At 51.0% G+C, this 17,645-nt stretch overlaps 1 protein-coding gene across 1 annotated transcript in view; it reads right to left on the reverse strand.

The window, feature by feature from the left end:
* Positions 1–17,255, reverse strand: part of Lrfn2 (leucine rich repeat and fibronectin type III domain containing 2) — a 169,366-nt gene extending 152,111 nt beyond the window's left edge. Inside the window, exon 1 of the mRNA XM_052193549.1 lies at positions 16,716–17,255. The gene's annotated coding sequence lies outside the window, so the exon portion shown is untranslated. The remainder of the gene's footprint in view (positions 1–16,715) is intronic.
* Between the last annotated feature and the right edge of the window lie 390 nt (positions 17,256–17,645).

Genomic DNA, 17,645 nt, shown 5'->3' on the forward strand with positions numbered 1-17,645 from the left:
CCATCCCTCCAACTCTTCTTATACACACACATACACACACACACATGAACACGCGCACGCGTACACACACACATCTGCATGTGTGCACACACTCATATCTTTATAGAGTTTAGAGAACCGTTATTGTTTGTTTTAAAAGATTTATTTATTATATCTAAGTACACTGTAGCTGTCTTCAGAGATACCAGAAGAAGGTGTCAGATGTCATTACAGGGTTGTGAGCCACCATGTGGTTGGTGGGATTTGAACTCAGGACCTCCGGAAGAGCAGTCAGTGCTCTAACTGCTGAGCCATCTCTCAGCCCCGAGTCCCGTTATTGTTACCCATATGTACATGCGTTTAGGGATAGGCATGTATTTACAATGAAAAACTATCAAGGGGCTTTATCCTTAGAGAAAACAGATTCTCCCTCCTTTAGCAGTCACTGGCTGCCTATACATTCTTTATTCAGGGGTAGGTCTTGTGACAATTTCCCCCATCTCTGTTGGCATGTTGGCTGGTGTTGTCTTGGCGAGAAACCATATTGTTGAGATTTCATGGGTTGTAGCTATCCCCTCACGTCTAGAAGACTGCATCATCTAGCAGTCCCCATGGTCCCCTGGCTCCTGCACTCTTTCCACCCATCTTCTGCCACATTCCCTTCTGTAGAGGGCTTGTGTTTCCTATGTCCTGATTGGGCCTACCACAGGCTACCTCTCAAAGGAGTGCATAGGGTCAAAGCCTGGCTCAGCTATCTGGTGGTAAGGGGCTTCCCTAGACCCTTTCTTGTCAGTTTCCTCACTATGTACCCTAGAAACCAGGGACAATAACAAAACCAGTCTCACAGAGGAACCAAGGATCAAGTGAGTCCCAAGGGCGGGGTGCCCAGAACAGGGCCTGCCTGTGGCTGTGCTTACCCAGTGTGCACAGTGGTGAGAGCTTCTCGTGAGCCTGGTGGAACCAGGGCTGCTATCCAAATCACAGCCCCACCTGGTGTCTCAGTTCCTCTAACTGTTCAGTGGGGGAGGGGCGGCTCATCCCTCCGAATGACCCCCAAGACCACCATGTCCTGCTAAGGATTATGGGACTGTTTGGAAGTTAAAAAGGGAAAGGTCTCTTCCGAGTGGGAGGCTAGACGGCAGAAGAAGGCTCCATTAATCACCCTGACTGGGAGGCCGTGTGGGTTTTATGGATCCTAGGGCCCAGGCCACCTTTCTAAACATCATTCAGAATTTATAGACTCTTGTCACTGTCCCTTTAACTCTTTTATTTGGCTGCTGTAGAAGCGAGCCTGGCATGAACAATCTCTGCTGCCTGACCAGGGAAATGCAGCCGGTTCTGCGTTCGGCCCCAGCTGGGCTAGGATGCAGCCATGTCCGTTGAGAACCTGGTTTGGAGCCCACTGGGTTTCTATCATCAGCAGATGTGCAGGCAGCAGGAGGGCTGACAGGCCTCCTCTCCCTGCTGAGGAAGAATCAGACAGTGACAACTCCATCAAATGAGATGACGAGCCAGCGTCCCCGCCTCGTCCATCTGGCCTGCCCTCTGTGGATCCGGTCCTGGGAAGACTGGGACCTTGCACCTCAGTAGATCAGAAGCAATGGGGCCTCTGCCCCGTTATCATGTAAGTTGACAGGCGTAGAAGCCCGATGAGACTGGGTCCTTGCTTCTCATTTCCCCTGCAAGCTGTGTGGTTTTAGCAAAGACCCCTGACCTTTCTGAGCCTTGATTATCTTCCTTTCCAGAAAGGGAGAAATGGGCCTGTCAATCCTGACTGCCTGATGCTGAAATAAAGACATGCTCAATGAAGGAGCTGTGGCAGAGAGGTCTGAAGGATGTGTCACTGTGGTCAGGCTCAGGGGTTCCAAGAACATTGCAGCCACTGCTGACTCCAGGCCGCCTCTGTCTTACCGTTTGGATAACACTGCCCAGTTCACAGCTATCAAGACACCAAGGTACAGCAGCATCTCTAGAGCTTGCTTACCAGGGCTCCACAAACACAGGCACCAAGAGAGACGATGTCCCCACAGGTGCCCAGAGACGAAGGGTACAGTAACTGCCCTTGGGCACAAGAGGGCTTGTGGTGGTTACTACTGATTGCCATCTAGAAAGATCTAGAAACACCAAAGAGAGACCATCTGGGTATGTGTGTGAAGGGGTTTATAGAGTGCCTTAACTGAGGTGAGAAAGCCCACCACAAATACTTAAGTAATAAAACCCACCCACAATAATGTAGGTGGCACCCTTTCATGGGCTGGGGTCCCAGAGTGAACAAAAACAAGGGAGCTGAGCACCAGCCTTCGTCTCCCTCTCACCAGCTGCCTCACCTTCCCACCATCATGCCTTCCCCACCACAGTGGATCACATCCCCTCAAACCACAGGCCACCGCCGCCCTTCCTGCCTTGAGTTGCTTCCTGACCTGACCTATGAGGACAGAAACTAACACAGGGCACAGGTCCTGGCTCAGGTGCAGCAGGGGTGAGCACAAAGCAACAAATTCCAGAGCAGGGGGTGAGGGGTGGAGTGGGGGAGGTGGGGGGAAGGGTAGAGTGGGGGAGGGGGTGCTCCGGAACCCTTCACTCAGTCAGTAGTCAGGACAGTCTCGGGGGCTTTAGTGCTGGCATTAAAACCAGTTTATAAAAAGGGACACAGTCTCAGTGAGAGAAATGCTTAAGATCACAGCTCTTAGACAGTCTGCTGAGGTTGGAATCCAAGCTTCCAAGAAGTTGTAGCCATATTCTTCTAGTCCCAAAATCCAGGGGATCAAGGTCTCAAATGTCTCCAGTCCATCTTAGACTCACAACCTGGGACAACAGTGGTTGAGAGTATGGGTGCAGGATCCAAGCCCTGCCATCTTACTTACTGTGACGTCTGGCTGCTCTGTCCTCATCTGTCAAACATGCTGACAGGACCAGCTCAGACTATCAGGGAGAGTACAACATTAGCTAGACAAGCCTACGGCAGGGTTAGAACAGGATCCATCAGTAATGCGCTTGCACTGTAAACAGGAGGACCCGAGTGCCATCCCTGCAACCCACGCTAATACTGAACAAAACAAACATGGTGGCACTCTTGTAATGCCAGTATCAGGGAAGCAGAGGCAGGTGGATTCCTGGAGCTCACTGGCCAGCCATTCTAGCCTACTTGGGCTGCTCCAGGAAATTAAGAAACATTATCCAAAAACAAAGTAGCTAGCACCTGAGAAAAGAATGGCAGTTGAGAGTTTCCTTTGGCCTACACACACACACACACACACACACACACACACATGTACACACACACATACACATACATACATACACACACACATGCACACACACATACACATACATACACACACTACATACACACATACACACACATACACACAGATACATACACACACTACATACACACATACACACACATACACACACATACACACAGATACATACACACACATACATACACACATATATACACACACTACATACACACATACACATACATACACATACTACATACACACACATACACACACATACATACATACATACATACACACACATATATACAGACACTACATACACACACATACACATACATACACACACATATATACATACACTACATACACACATACACACAAACACATACAGACCTACACACAAAGACGCACACAAACACATACAGACATACACACAAAGATGCCACACATACACACATGGACACATACACATATATACACACACATACATACACACATACACATATATACACACACATACATATATACACACATACACACATACACATATATACACATACATACATACACACATTCACATATATACACACACATGCATACACACATACACACATATACACATATACACACATACACACAAACATACAGGGATGCACACATACACACAAAGACACACACATACACACATATACACATACACACATAATACACATACACACAGACACATTCAGACACACAAACACAGACACACACATACACACATAGACACACACACATACACCCACACAGAAGGGGGACAGGAGGCAGAGGGAGAAGGGGAGAGGGGGAAGGAAACTGGGGGAATGGAGGAAGAGAAGAGAGGAGAGGAGAGAAGAGGAGAGGGGGAGAAAGGGAGAGGGAGAGAAAGAGAGACAGAGGGAGAGAGAGAGGGAGGGAGGAAGAGAGAGAGAACTTGTATTAGTGTGGTGCTGGGCTCACACAAAGTTCTGATAGCCAGAAACCACTATTACAACCTCCTATAACCCAAGTGTGACCTGGTCAGTCATTAGCCTCTCTGAGCACTCATTTCTTCACAATTAAATGTAGCCGATGCCATACTTCCCCTCTGTCGTGAGGTCCATGGAGATTAGCCAAGCCACGGGGTACAGCTTTAGCACATAAAAGGGCTGCACAAAGAGACCAGAGAGGATATGACGTGTGTGCAATATAAGCACGGTACCTTAGGTAACAGGATACCGATGCAAGAACAGTCTGCATTAGAAGCCAAATTGAAAGAGAGAAGACAGAGAAAGACACAGCAATGCAGAGAAAGGCAGAGAGAGAGAGAGACAGAGAGACAGAGAGAGACAGAGAGACAGAGAGAGACAGAGAGACACACAGAGACACAGAGAGAGAGACAGAGAGACAGACACACACACAGAGACAGAGACAGAGACACAGAGAGAGACACACACACACACACACACACACAGAGAGAGAGAGAGAGAGAGAGAGAGAGAGAGAGAGTGAGTAAGGGCTGAACCAATCAGGAGATCGATATGGTACTGCAATTTAAAAACCAATACACAGTGCATCTGGCCTGACTGCCCAGTGACAGAGCAGCAGGTGGCCTGGCCTGAGATAACTCACCTCCCCAAAGCTGGGCCAGCCACAGATATCCCAGCCATCCCTGCCCTAACATGTGAGCCACAGCTCTCTCCCCATCTGGGTGTTATTCTGGGGAGCTGAATCTTCTACTCCATGGCTTGAGAAACAACGCTTCACATGGAGTCTCAACTGGGCTCAGGCTCTCGTCTTCTGCTATGGGAGAGGGAGCATGGGTTGAGCCTTGGTCGCCATTTCCCGACTGTGTAGTGTATAGACAGTGGCCAACCCCCTCTCTCCTCTCAGACTTGCTGGTACCCAGTCATAGCCCATACCGCCAGTCTCCTGCTCTCTCTGGTGGCCACACCCTCACCAGCATACCAAACCCCGTGGTGGACACTGGCCCCGCCCTGGACACTGGCCCTGCCCTGGACACTAGCTCCACCCAGGATGACACTGGCCCCACCCTAGATACTGACCTCATGATTTCTCCCTGGCCCTTCCCTGTTCTCACAGTTCCCTGAAATTCCAGGCCACAGCCTGTTCTCCTTTGCTCTCTGCAGCTATGATAAACACCACCACCAAAAGCAAGTTGGGGGAAGCGAGGGTTTACTTCAGATCACATTTCTGGGACACCTCATCACTAAGAGAAGTCAAGGTGGTGGTGACTCAAAGCAGGAATTGGAAGAAGGGAGCGAAGCGGAGCCCATGGAGGAATGATGTTGCTGGCTTGCTTTCCTGGCTTACTCAGTTTGTTTTCTTACACAGCCCAAGACTACTTGTCCAGGGGTGGCACCGCCCACAGTGGGCTGGGCCCGCCCACATCAATCATTAATCAAGCCAATGTCACGCCCACAGCCCAGTCTGATGGCGACGCTTACTCAAAGGAGAGCCCATCTAACCAGATGACTCTTGTTTGAGTCAAATTGACAAAGCTACCTAGAACAGTCCACTCTCACAAGGGGTCTCCAGCCTTCCTCTAGGGGTGTAAGGCCCACAGTCATTTCCTTATTCTCAATAAATTTCCCAACTCCTTCACCTCAAAGTTCGGGAGTCTTTTGCGCCCATCAACAAAGTCAGCCCTAGAGAGGGCACAGATGTTACCACCCAGGACATGGGTTTTTCTTGTCTACCCTCTACACAATGAGGAGGTGTAGTCAAAGGCCTCATATTTCCACAGAGGCTCTATGTCTTGCCTGGATTTAGTCCACACACACTCTTAGCCCCACGCTCCACTTTTAAACTCTCAGAGGATGGAGACCATTGTCAACCTCCCGTGCTTGAGCACTCTACAGTTCCCAGAGGCTCGGGGAACATTCAGATCCACCACAACGCCCAACTTTCCAACAGGCTCTGTAGACACAGCCTGTCTGCAAGGATTTCCGCCACCACACCATACAGACTAGCTCAGACATGCACGTAGAGCCAGGAATGTGGGGGATGGGCTATCTCCCACACTGAAACCACTGTGAACTCATGTCACCCTCCCTCCACATCATCTGTTTCCACACCCTGATAACCCTTCCCCCAACCTCACTGTAGATGGGTAGGATAATGATGGTGATGATGATGTATTATATAATATAAACCTAGGTTATGACAATGATGATGATACTACCCTCAGTAATCAGGAGTCCCTTGATAACTTCCTTCCCTTGATTCCCCCTCATGTGTAATGGCTGCACAGCCATTACAATGGCTGTGTGCTCCAGCCCAGTAAGCATGGTGGAAATGACAAACCTCAGCCCATGGAAAATATCATAAATTACCCCAAAGCAATGTGCATTTTAAGGGGTGGCCACTGGGATAGAATAGCTTGTATGTGGGTGCATAGTGGTCCCTCTGCACACTTGGGAAAGCTACTGTAACTGCAACCTCTGACGTGGCTACCTCACAAGGTCCCTTCGAGCCAGACACTGATCCGAGTACTTTCCACATAGTAATTCATTTAATCACGGAGCTTTAAGAAGTAGACACTAGTGTTGTTCCCATTTCAAAGATGGGAACCAAGGTACAGTAATGTGCTAAAATTTACACAGCCAGGCAAGCAGAAGCCAGCAGAAGTCCTAGCAATGGAGACCTAGAGTTACCCATGCACATGTGCCCAAGGATGCCACGTCCACAATTTTAGGGCCCAGATCCTTAATGGCCTGCCACATTCCTCCACACCATCCTTAGCACAGCCTAGATGTTCCGAAGACAAGGAGCCAGCCTTGTCTTACCAGATGAAGACTTCTCGAGTATAAGTATCTGCCTGACTCTGCGACCACTCTGACTACAGACGTGGTCCCTGCCTGTAGTCTCACATTCAGATTCTTGCCTCTCTACACCCAGGGCATTGCCACCACCACCCCCCCCACACACACACAGGCGTGAGAGTCCGTATGTATCGTGTGCCTGGAATCTGTGACTCTGGAGAGAGCTTCCAGGACTTACTCTAGGGTCTCTGTCTCAGTTCTCCTCAGTCCAATCCAGATGATGCAAGTACTCAAGCCATAGGGAAGATTAGACGGTCTCCTTAGGGTCAGCTCTCCCTAAATTAAGACCATGACCCCAATCTCTTTGGCTCACTGATGTCAACTTGGGTAAGATGGTAAGGTGTCGGCTTAGAGTCAGGTTGGAGGGGGATCTGGGAAAGCAGCTTGAGAGTTTGTTTCTTAATACTCGGCACATGGTCTGCATCGTGCCACAGGCTGGTTTTTGTTTGTTTGTTTTTTTGGTTTTTTGAGACAGGGTTTCTCTGTACAGCCCTGGCTGTCCTGGAACTCACTCTGTACTGTAGACCAGTCTGGCCTCAAACTCAGAAATCCTCCTGCCTCTGCCTCCCAAGTGCTGGGATTAAAGGGCTGCGTCACCACCACCCAGTACCACAGACTGTTGTAATCATCACCACTTCCCTTAAATCATATTCAACAGCATCACTATCACCAATATCATCAAGATCATCATTACTACCACCTCTACTCCACCATCGTCTTCACCATTCCATCGTCATAGCCAGCACTCCATCATCATCACTTTCCCGTGACCACCACTGCTGTCATCATCCTTGAAGTCATCATCATTCTATTGTCATTCACCCCCCACCATCTTCGCTTCTTTGCATACTCACCATTATTCCATCTTCATCATTCCTTCACCATCACCACCACCATCACCATAGCCTCAACTCCATCATCACCATCACCACCACCATCACCATAGCCTCTACTCCATCATCACCATCACCATCACCATAGCCTCAGCTCCATCATCACCATCACCACCACCATCACCATAGCCTCAGCTCCATCATCACCATCACCACCACCATCACCATAGCCTCAGCTCCATCATCACCATCACCACCACCATCACCATAGCCTCAACTCCATCATCACCATCACCGCCACCATCACCATAGCCTCAACTCCATCATCACCATCACCACCACCATCACCATAGCCTCTACTCCATCATCACCATCACCGCCACCATCACCATAGCCTCTATTCCATCATCACCATCACCACCACCATCACCATAGCCTCTACTCCATCATCACCATCACCGCCACCATCACCATAGCCTCTACTCCATCATCACCATCACCACCACCATCACCATAGCCTCAACTCCATCATCACCATCACCACCACCATCACCATAGCCTCTACTCCATCATCACCATCACCACCGCCATCACCATAGCCTCTATTCCATCATCACCATCACCACCACCATCACCATAGCCTCAACTCCATCATCACCATCACCACCACCATCACCAGAGCCTCAACTCCATCATCACCACCACCATCACCATCACCATAGCCTCTACTCCATCATCACCATCACCACCGCCATCACCATAGCCTCTATTCCATCATCACCATCACCACCGCCATCACCATAGCCTCTATTCCATCATCACCATCACCACCACCATCACCATAGCCTCTACTCCATCATCACCATCACCACCACCATCACCATAGCCTCTACTCCATCATCACCATCACCACCACCATCACCATAGCCTCTACTCCATCATCACCATCACCACCACCATCACCATAGCCTCAACTCCATCATTACCATCACCACCACCATCACCATAGCCTCTATTCCATCATCACCACCACCATCACCACCACCATCACCATAGCCTCTACTCCATCATCACCATCACCACCACCATCACCATAGCCTCTACATCATTAGCAGTAGCAGCAGCAGCACCATTATTGCCTATATCACCTTCATACCACTACCATCATCATCACCACCACCCATTATCATCATTACAACCAAAGCACAACTGTCACCACTATCACCTGCTCACCACCTTCATCCCCACTACACTGTATCACCCCGTCACCACCACCATTATCAGCTTTACACCATGCAGGTAATCACAAGCAACTTCTGGGGAATCTTGAACACACATACACACACACAAACATGCACACACACACACACACACACACACACACACACACGCAAGCATACACACATGCACACACCCACACACGCAAGCATACACACATGCACACACCCACACACACAAGAAGGCAGATGAAGAGCAGCATCAGAAACCAGCCAGTGCTAAGGATGCCCACTAACAACCCCACAGAGGCCTAGCGGTCATGGAAACAGTTGGGCCACATGCAAGACGCTAAGCCAGGTGGGCACCGAGACTGTAAGGCAGCAAGGACTGGAGGTGACTGTCTGCAGCATCCGGCCTGCTGCATGGCACGTAGCAGACTGTCAGAAAGTCATGTGAACAGGGGAGAACACATGACCAGCAGCTCATGGTGAAGAAGAACAGAGGAGGTTGGGCTGGACAGCCTGTCCCAGTCAGGCAGCCTGCAGTCTTACACCTGGAGGCCACCTCCGAACACGCAAAATGATACCCTGCTCCCAAGATGCAGGGAAGAAGAGTCGTGCTCCCAAGAGGGAGGATGGAGCCGGGTTCAGTGGCTCACATCAATAATTTCAGCACATTGAGAGAGGGCAATGGAGCCCGAAGAATTTCCTCAAGTTCAAGGCTAGCCTGGGCTACACAGTAAATTTCAGGTTAGCCTGAGCTTAAGAGTAAGGTTCTGTTTCAAAACAAAATGAAAAGAAGTATAAAGGAATGCTGTCGTGTGGGTTGAGGCCAGGAGAGCATGCAAAGGCCCATGCTGAGAGCAAAGCTTGATGGGTAATTATGAACGCTTGCCCTGCCTGAGATGGAACTCAATCCTTTCTTCTCTCCACGAGGTGGTGCAGACCAAACGCCAGGAAGAAAGAACAGCCACCAACCAGTCTGCTAGGGAACATGTGTCCTCAACCACAGGAGATCTCCCTGGTCCCCAGTTTCCTGTCAACAGACCATGAATAGGGTTTAAGCTTCCCGCTTCCCCAGGAAGCTCTATGGAGCAGGAAATCCTGTGGTCCTATTCAGAGACAGGGAAAATGCATATACCTCTGTGGGCTCTGCTGCCTGCTGGACCTGCTATGTCCCATCTGTATCCCTTGTCCATCTTCACCCAGCCTCTGGGGTGAGCTTGGGGCTGTGGGAACTATGAAGATGCTCTTTGTTTAGTGGGTGGTGTTCTTAGAGGAAGGGAGTGTAAGAGTATTTCTCTGTGTGCAGGGGCATATATGGGTTAGTGTATGGGAAGATGTGTCTTGTGTGTGCACATAGGTTGTGCACTTCCATGCATATGTAGGCACTTCCAACATGGGAGTGTGTCTGTGTGTGCCTGGGCATGAAGGTGTGAGTTCTGCACACCTGTAGGTGGGTGTATGTAAATGTGAGGGTGTGGCTGTGTGCAGTCAACAGGGAACAAGATGCCTGCCTTCAGCTGCAGCCCCGGATTCGAGTCCTTTAAAGGGAACCCAGCCAGGCTAGGGCACCAAGCCAAGAGAAGCATTTGACCAGTGCTGTCTGGCAGAGAATGAGGAAGAGGTCACAGGTCCTCGGCTCCATCATGCTGGGGCCAAAACAGGTCAGCAGAGGTACCTTTGCTCCATAAACTTGTAAATCAAAAGATCATTGGTTTGAGCAGATGGGGGTGTGCTCAGGACTTTAATCCCAGAAGAAGGCAGGCAGATCTCTGTGAGTTCGAGGCCAGCTTGGACTACAGAGAGAGAGAGAGGAGAGAGAGAGAGAGATAGGGAGAGAGAGAGAGAGAGAGAGAGAGTTCGGGAACAGTCAGATAGTGACACCCTGTCTCAAAAACAAGCCTATGGGAAAGATAATGATATGATTCAGGAGGGTCTTAGGAGAGCAGCCAGATCCCAATCTGAAGGTGAAGTCAAGAAGGTAGAGAGAGGAACCTCCCAGGTACCCGAGCACGTGCCTAGCAGCATGACAGGGAGCTCACTCTGGGCTTTACTGACCTCAGAGAATGACGCCATAACCAACCCTCCTGGCCTAATTCTATAGAAGACCTTCAGCTTTTCTCCTCCGTGACCTCAGAGCACCGCCCACCTCCTCTGCTGCTTGCCCAGGAGCTCTCAGAATACTCTCGATGCTTCTAGATGGGGAATTGTGGTAAGGGCCTCCTTTGTTCATCTAGGTCTCCAGGAAGCAGGGCCTTGACTTTAGCCCTTCCTGGTATTTAGATGTATGGATGTTTCAGAGGTTGGACTTGCTTTTACCCTCGTCACCTGTAACTCATCTGCTCCGCAGCTTACCCGAGGAAGGCCTGGCCCCACTAGTTGCTTTGCTGTGTTCACCAGGGCAGCTAGAAATGGGAAAGACTCCAAAGTCAGATTCATTAGGGCTCAGCGCACTTACTGTTGCGGTGACCTGCAGCCATTCACACCCACCCACCGGACCTGTACCGCTGCAGATGTGCCCAGGTTCCCTCACCTCTACCCATCTTTCTTCAAGTACAGAACTTAAGTTCCAGATTGAGCCTAGATCACTCCCCGAGTTTCTAGAAACAGTACAGGTGGTCTAGGGACCATGTCTGTTACACATGTTAGGAACCAGAGCATGCCACAATGCTGCCTCCTTTACAGCTATTCTATAGCAAGAACCTCCACAGGGTATACCTCTGTTCCCCAGCCCTTAGCATCAACTGAATATGTTGGGTGGGACACTGTGGGGTCCAGAATAAGTATAGGAAATAAGTCCCAGACAAGAGTGAGAGACCAAGGAAATATGGTATTTCCAGAGTGTGGTCTAGCCCACACTAGCCTTAACCTCTGTACATAGATGACAATGACTTTGAATTCTGATCTTTCCACCTCCACTTCTGAGTGCTGGGTGACAATACTGTACAACCAAACCTAGCTTATGGGCACTAGGGATCAAACCTGGGAGCACAAACGCCAGGCAAGCATCCTTCCGGCAGAGCTACATCACCAGTCCTTCTTGGAACTTTTATTAGAGATGTGATCTAAGGCAAGAAGGAAAGGCTGGCCCTCTGGGAACAGGGAAAGAGAATCAAGTTCTGGAAGCAAGCTACAGAGGGAAGAGGGATCAGAGAGATGCCCGGGTCTCTGTTCCTGCCGCTGGGAATGGCTCCTGTGGGTGGGGTATGAATGGCTATAGGATACCAAGTGGTAGGAGTTCTGAGCCCTCCTATTCCTGGCTGCTGCTGTGAATGCAGGACAGTCATTAGCAGGATGAGGCCTGTTGCAGACAATCCCACAGAGGGTGAATTATAGGTACATGGGTTTGCGCCTCATTCTCTGACTCAGTTTACCATCTGTGTCCTCAGGTTTGTTGGGTCCCTGGTGCTCTGATGGGGGGATATTCCAGACAGCAGACCCAGCTCTATCTAAATCTATAATGGTTGATTTCTGTGGTTCAGAAGCCAGGCTACAGCCTCACGTCTCTTCTCCAGAGCTCTAATACCTTCTTCTGTTCCAGGCAAGGATATGGGGTAGCACAAACACAGACCCACAATGCTCAGCTTGGGCTGCCCAGGATGCCACTTGAACTATTCTGCACGTTTGGCCTCAGTGCTGTAATGAGCCTGGTGGCAGGAATGTTCTTCTCTCTGACCTTTGTCTTCTGAAGTCATCTTCTGATTGCTCAAAACAAGCCTTGTGTTCTTGGGCAGAGCATCCTGGCCACCTTCCATCTCCGCCTGAGACTCCTACCCAGGAAATTGGTGGGCAATGAGGGAGCTTTTGATGGCTGAGAAGTTACATCGATGCTGTCCTTAGCTCAGGGTTGGGGTCACCAGGTACCAGGAATCTGTCTCTAGCATCTGCTGGCTCTTCCTGCCCCTGGATCTATGAATCCATGTCCTTTGTTTCTGTCTGTGAGCCCTAAGACATGCAGAACCAGCGGAGACAATATCGCCCCCAAGAGGGGAAACAACTTCTTGGTAGAGAGGCAACACCAATGAAATAAACAACCCCCCCTTCCATCTATAAAACATGCTCTGCGCCCAGCGTGGAAGAGGAAACAGTGCATCTGCAGGATTTAAATCCTGTGGGATAAATGGCTAGGAAAAACTTTCTGCCAAGTGTCCTTCCAGGAGTAATGATGAAAGAAGACGGAGAAGCATTGGCCCAAGGGCCATACCCTCTGCCACCCTCGGGTCCCTCTTCAGTGGCAGCCACCTGATATGTATGCTGTTGTGCGTCCCTTCCCAGTTGTCTGCTTAAGATCCTGTGTACAACACGGACCACACAGCTCTCCTCAGCAACCTTGACTGCTCTGTCCCCAGAAGGCACAGTGTCCAGAGAAACACAGCAGCGAAGACCCAGGCCTGGGTCTTTTCAGCCTTTTGCTGAGAGAGATGCCAACTTTTTGAGTGAGTCTTAACATCAGAAACCAGGCCTTGGAAGACAAGAATTAGTCACTGTCCACATTACACATGGGGTGGGGGAAGAATCTCTAAATGATGCTGGGTGATCACCCATTATTTCCTTAGGCATCTCTGAACTGGCCTGACTGCCCAGTGTCTGTTTCTAGGCATGTGGACCTGATTCATAGCCAGGGCAGGGCCAAGCCAGTCAGGAGCCTTAGAATGTATTCTCTCAAGATACCTGATGCCAGCACTCCTCAGACTAAGGCACAAGGATAGCCTGAACTACACAACGCAACTCTGTGTTAAAGGGTGGTGGGCCACAATGTCAGATGTGGTGGCAAACACCTGTAATACAGGCTGGGCATCTGTGAGGTCAGGGTGGAGTGGGAGACACGAGTGTAGAGAAAACAGGGGCTGGAGGAGGGAGGGTTTAGGTTTCACACTCAAGCCTCAGGCAGGGAAGGGTAAGAAACTAAACTTGTAAAGCACAGAGCTAGGTTTCCCTAGCAAGTACCCAAGGCTAGAAGACCCCCAAAGCACACATGGAGGGAGCGAAGCAGCTGCCAGGGCCCCAGAGGTCAAACAGATGACTTTAAGTCAATTCCTAAAGTTTTCTGGCGAGTTCCCCAAAGGGACAGGAAAGCAGAGGCCCCATCCTTCATCTCCTTCAAACTCTGAAGGCCTCTTCCTGCCTCTCTACTTTCCCCGTGGATGGAGTAGTTCTTGGGACCCGAGAAAGGATACAGAGGCTGCCAGGAAAGCATGGGACAGCACACCTTTGCCGGATGCGCGTGACTGGGTCATTTCATGGGGCGAGACCGCGGGTCTCAAGTGACTAACAAGAATATGGCAGAACCAGAATTTGAACGTGGCCTATCCAAATTTAATTTTTATCCTAGGATGTGACAAAAGGACAGTAAAAGCCTCCTTCTACTGCCTTTGCTCAAAGACATCCTTAAGATCCTCTACCCAGAGTCCTGCTCAGTGGTATGTGTGTGTGTGTGTGTGTGTGTGTGTGTGTGTGTGTGTGTATCCTAGTGTCAGTCATTGTGGTCCTCCTTGCCTCAGGACAGGGGGCTTTTTGAAAGCAATTCAAATTCCAACATTAGTGCTCAATTGTCCCTGAGTTAACACCCCACCCCCACCCCCTAGGCTGAGAACTCAGAAGTTTCTACACACACCAAAAACAACAACAAGAAGGAAAGCAACATAAAAGAGCAAACTTGCTCCACCCTTCAGGCTGGCAGTTGGAAGCCCGAGTCCTTGATTTTATTTTGAAGCAGGATCCAGGATAAGAAAATAGACTCTCCAAGCCAAGTCAGGGCCACAGGGCCTTAGAGCGTCCCCACCTCCTGTCTGCATCCCTTACTGCCTTCCTTCATCCTCCCAGTCTCCTCGGCCTGGCCTTTCTGGTCTCTGCTCACCCTCCCCAGCGGCTCACATTTCTAGGCTTTGGGAAAAAGCTCATATTTCAAAGAAAGATCAGATCCCAGCCTCCTTCCAACCGTGACAGACCCTGTCCTGTACCCTGGGAGCTGGCCTCCAGAGAAGCATCACCAGGAACTGCACCAGAAGAGATCAGTTGTGTTCCCAGGGTGAGGGCAAGAAGATTAGGAATTACCTTCAGGGCAGGAATTAGACTGGAGCTGCCCGCCTAGGAAAGGGGCTTGCAGCAGAGCATAGGAGAGAGGAAAGAGAAGGGCTACACAACTCTGCACCCCCTGCCCACAGCAGAGCGACAGGATGCACCAGAGTCTATGGGGGCGGTGGGGGTGGGGAGCAGCGCTGGGTCAGGGAGGCTTGACACTTTAAGCACAGGTCTTCCAGACCCAACCCTCTCCCCCTTTCTGCCTCTGACAGGCTCCCTAAACCCGACCCACAGCCCTCCTGGCTGCGTGGCTTGCTATTTACAACTCCGTCTGAACCCAGGATGTGGTACAAAAGCCCGGTTTATTTGTTCACATTAACCAGTCTCTCTGATGCTCAGGCCCCCGCCCAAGTGCAACAGCCCACCTCTGCAGTGAAGCCTGGAACGCCACAGCCTGGAGGTTACCTGGTTACTTTCTTCCTTAGCTGGGTTTCTACCCCAGCTCCAGCCCCAGGGGTCAGATCTTTCAAGCCACAGACAGACAAGACACAGACACACGCGCGCGCACACACACAAGTGCACTGCTTTAACCAGGACAGGAGGCTAACATCTATCGCTATGCCTGCAGCTCCAGCTCGGAGAACAGGCTCTGACAGCCCCTCTCCCTGCAGGTGTCTGTCTGTCTGCAGCTGTTTCTGAGGCACTTGGCATGAGTCGTGTTCAGTTCCTCTGCAGGCTCTGCCTGATTCCTGCTCTCTCTCTCTCTCTCTCTCTCTCTCTCTAGCTCTGTCTGGACTCCTTTCCCTGTAACCCAACACTTCTGTCCTTTGTGCTCTCGGTGTGGAAGATCGGGAATAAGGCACTGCCCTCCTCCTGGGAGCTGTCTGCTGGTTGGTCTCAATTCTTGCTCAGGCCAGCCTTAGAAGCAGGGCAGGGCTTGGTGGGAGACAGAGGACTACCAACATGGGCACGGCTAATGCCAGCTTACATGCTGCTTTATCACAGCATTCTCAGCAAACCGAGGGCCACACACAGTCCTCCTGGTCTTGGTCAGATCAGCCTGAGGCCAGGATAGGGTCCCTGCAACCATGCCCCCCCCTCCTCCATGGCATTCCACCAAGCCCGCTTGTCTCCACCCCATCCGTCCAGGAACCAAGCTCTAGAAGACCCCAGAACCAACACCCAGACCTCGGCAACGTCCTGGTCAGGCCTGACATGTGCTAAGGTGCAACAGCATGGTCTGGCGGCAAAGTTCTGCATTCAAGGATTGCCTTTGTAGGAGACTGGGGGTCTCTTCTCCAGCTTCAAGCCTCACCCGGACAGGACTGAAGCCTCACCAGGACCGCTCTCCTCCCTCCCTGTCAGTTTCTCCCCTTCCCCCCACACTATCAAAACACAATGTAGAAGGAAAGATGAAATAGAGGCGTCCACACGAGTACCCAGGATGAAGCAAGTCCGTAAGTGAGGCAGGAAAAGAGGGAAAGTTCCCTGTTCATCCAGGTGCGCACATCCCTGCGCCCATCTCCCGCGGACACCCAGCATCGCTAAGATGCAGCAGCGACAGCCACTCACCTGGGCAAGGCGGCATCTACCCGCGGCGGGGAGGCTCCAAGGCCGGCTCCGCAGGGCGCCCGGGCTCCTTGGCTCGGCCCCGCATCCTTCCTGGCCGGAGACAGGCTCACGCTAAGCGCTCCAGCTGCAGCGATCCAGCGAAGGCAGGCAGATGGTGGCTTCGGACCATCCGCGCGGGGAGAGCCCTGAGCAGCTTATTCAGTTATATCCATGGCATTTAGCAAGAAGAAGGGGCGGGAGGGGGAGTACAACTTGTGCTCTTCTCTTCCAGATTTAAAAAAAATAAGGGGGGGGGGTTAAAAAGGATAAAAAAGATAATCCCTTCTAGAAAGACGAGGGTAGGATTTTCCTGATTGAAGAAACCCCCGGCATCCCCAGGAACCTGCAGCCTCTTGGAATGTGGGATGCCTTCAAGTTCAGACCAGTCTGTCCTCTGTGTGTGTGTGTGTGTGTGTGTGTGTGTGTGTGTGTGTATCAGAGGGAGCAAGGCACTCACACCCACAGGCACACACACAAATACACTCCCCCGCACGCACTCCCCGCATGCACACCACTGCCCCCCCACGCGTGCTCACACAATCTCTCTCTCTCTCTCTCTCTCTCTCTCTCTCTCTCTCTCTCACACACACACACACACACACACACACACACACACACACACACACACACACACGCAGCGATCGCACGCACGGATCTGGGAGGATGCTGTGCAGGTTGTGCAGGCAGCTGCAGACAGCGGTGCAGACAGCCTTAGAGACCCAAGGCGCCCCAGGACTCGGAGGTAGGGCTAAGCGCACTGTCCCCGCCAGGCTCTCCGGCACCGCAGCCCCCAGTGGCCGCCTGCGGAGCTGCAGTAGCTCCGGACCCCAGCGCCTGCTTCAACCCGGATCCACAGCCGGGCGGTTCTGGCAGCGTTGGTTCGGGGTAAAT

Source organism: Apodemus sylvaticus, chromosome 9, assembly GCF_947179515.1.
Source record: "Apodemus sylvaticus chromosome 9, mApoSyl1.1, whole genome shotgun sequence".
NCBI classification, from domain to species: Eukaryota; Metazoa; Chordata; class Mammalia; order Rodentia; family Muridae; genus Apodemus; species Apodemus sylvaticus.